Source organism: Lates calcarifer, unplaced genomic scaffold, assembly GCF_001640805.2.
Source record: "Lates calcarifer isolate ASB-BC8 unplaced genomic scaffold, TLL_Latcal_v3 _unitig_5836_quiver_2702, whole genome shotgun sequence".
Lineage (NCBI taxonomy): Eukaryota > Metazoa > Chordata > Actinopteri > Centropomidae > Lates > Lates calcarifer.
In genome coordinates, this window is record NW_026117750.1 from 10,001 (window position 1) to 12,500 (window position 2,500).

Here is a 2,500-nt window from a genome sequence, read left to right on the forward strand (position 1 = left end):
AGAAGGGGAAATCTCCCCTTCTCCCTGTGCTCACACTTAGTCTCTGGAGAGAGCACAGGGGAGAAGGGGAACATACTATCGCTCGGAAGGGAAGAAGGGGAAATCTCCCCTTCTCCCTGTGCTCACACTTAGTCTCTGGAGAGGGGGGCATCCCAGGAGGAGGCCCTGGACCCCAGGTGGCTCCCTGGGGCCCCTCCCTGGGCTCCAAGCCCCCAGACCCGACCCCGGGAACCCCTCCCTGGGCTCCAAGCCCCCAGTCCCGACCCGGGGGCCCCTCCCTGGGCTCCAAGCCCCCAGACCCGACCCCGGGAACCCCTCCCTGGGCTCCAAGCCCCCAGACCCGACCCCGGGAACCCCTCCCTGGGCTCCAAGCCCCCAGTCCCGACCCGGGGGCCCCTCCCGGGAATCCAAGCCCCCAGACCCGACCCGGGGGCCCCTCCCGGGAATCCAAGCCCCCAGACCTGACCCCGGGGCCCCTCCCTGGGCTCCAAGCCCCCAGACCCGACCCCGGGAACCCCTCCCTGGGCTCCAAGCCCCCAGTCCCGACCCGGGGGCCCCTCCCTGGGCTCCAAGCCCCCAGACCCGACCCCGGGAACCCCTCCCTGGGCTCCAAGCCCCCAGTCCCGACCCGGGGGCCCCTCCCGGGAATCCAAGCCCCCAGACCTGACCCCGGGGCCCCTCCCTGGGCTCCAAGCCCCCAGTCCCGACCCCGGGGCCCCTCCCTGGGCTCCAAGCCACCAGACCCGACCCGGGGGCCCCTCCCGGGAATCCAAGCCCCCAGTCCCGACCCGGGGGCCCCTCCCGGGAATCCAAGCCCCCAGACCCGACCCCGGGAACCCCTCCTTGGGCTCCAAGCCCCCAGTCCCGACCCGGGGGCCCCTCCCTGGGCTCCAAGCCCCCAGACCCGACCCCGGGAACCCCTCCCTGGGCTCCAAGCCCCCAGTCCCGACCCGGGGGCCCCTCCCGGGAATCCAAGCCCCCAGACCTGACCCCGGGGCCCCTCCCTGGGCTCCAAGCCACCAGACCCGACCCCGGGGCCCCTCCCTGGGCTCCAAGCCCCCAGTCCCGACCCGGGGGCCCCTCCCGGGAATCCAAGCCCCCAGACCCGACCCCGGGAACCCCTCCTTGGGCTCCAAGCCCCCAGTCCCGACCCGGGGGCCCCTCCCGGGTATCCAAGCCCCCAGACCCGACCCCGGGAACCCCTCCTTGGGCTCCAAGCCCCCAGACCCGACCCCGGGGTCCCTCCCTGGGCTCCAAGCCCCCAGTCCCGACCCGGGGGCCCCTCCCGGGAATCCAAGCCCCCAGACCCGACCCCGGGAACCCCTCCTTGGGCTCCAAGCCCCCAGTCCCGACCCCGGGGGCCCCTCCCGGGAATCCAAGCCCCCAGACCCGACCCGGGGGCCCCTCCCGGGAATCCAAGCCCCCAGACCCGACCCCTGGGCTCCAAGCCCCCAGTCCCGACCCCGGGGCCCCTCCCTGGGCTCCAAGCCCCCAGACCCGACCCCTGGGCTCCAAGCCCCCAGACCCGACCCCGGGGCCTCTCCCTGGGATCCAAGCCTCCACACCTGGCCTGTGGTAGACCCAGGGGGCCCCACCAGTAACCTTACAACCACGTGGGGCCCCTTGCCTTAACCCTAAAACCACGGGGGGCCCCTTACCTAACCCTAACCATGGGGGCCCCTTGCCCTAACCCTAACCTGCTCGGGCCCCTTGCCTAACCCTAACCATGGGGGCCCCTTGCCCTAACCCTAACCTGCTCGGGCCCCTTGCCTAACCCTAACCGCGTGGGTCCCTTGCCCTAACCCTAACCCTGCTAGGGCCCCTTACCTAACCCTAACCTGCGTGGGCCCCTTGCCCTAACCCTAACCTGCGTGGGCCCCTTGCCCTAACCCTAACCTGCTTGGGCCCCTTGCCTAACCCTAACCTGCGTGGGCCCCTTGCCCTAACCCTAACCTGCGTGGACCCCTTGCCTAACCCTAAAACCATGTGGAGCCCCTAACCCTAACCCTAACCCTAACCATGGGGGCCCCTTGCCCTAACCCTAACCTGCTTGGGCCCCTTACCTAACCCTAACCTGCTTGGGCCCCTTACCTAACCCTAACCTGTGTGGGCCCCTTGCCCTAACCCTAACCTGCTTGGGCCCCTTGCCCTAACCCTAACCTGCTTGGGCCCCTTGCCCTAACCCTAACCATGGGGGCCCCTTGCCCTAACCCTAACCTGCCCTAACCCTAACCTGCCCTAACCCTAAACCCATGCGGGGCCCCTTACCCCTGAGCTGGAGCCTAACACTAAGCTCCAGGCCCATACTCGCCATGAAACTCCCACCCTCGCCCTCCAACACCCTTCGCCGGGCTTGTTCTCTGCCCACCAACCCTAGCAGCCCCTGGCCCGGGACAGACCCCACCAGGGGCATCCCTCAACCCTAGGCCTGACCTCCGGCCTCCCACCGCCCGCCAACCCTAGCCCCAGGCCCGGCCCAGTCTGCCCCCACCAGGGGCAT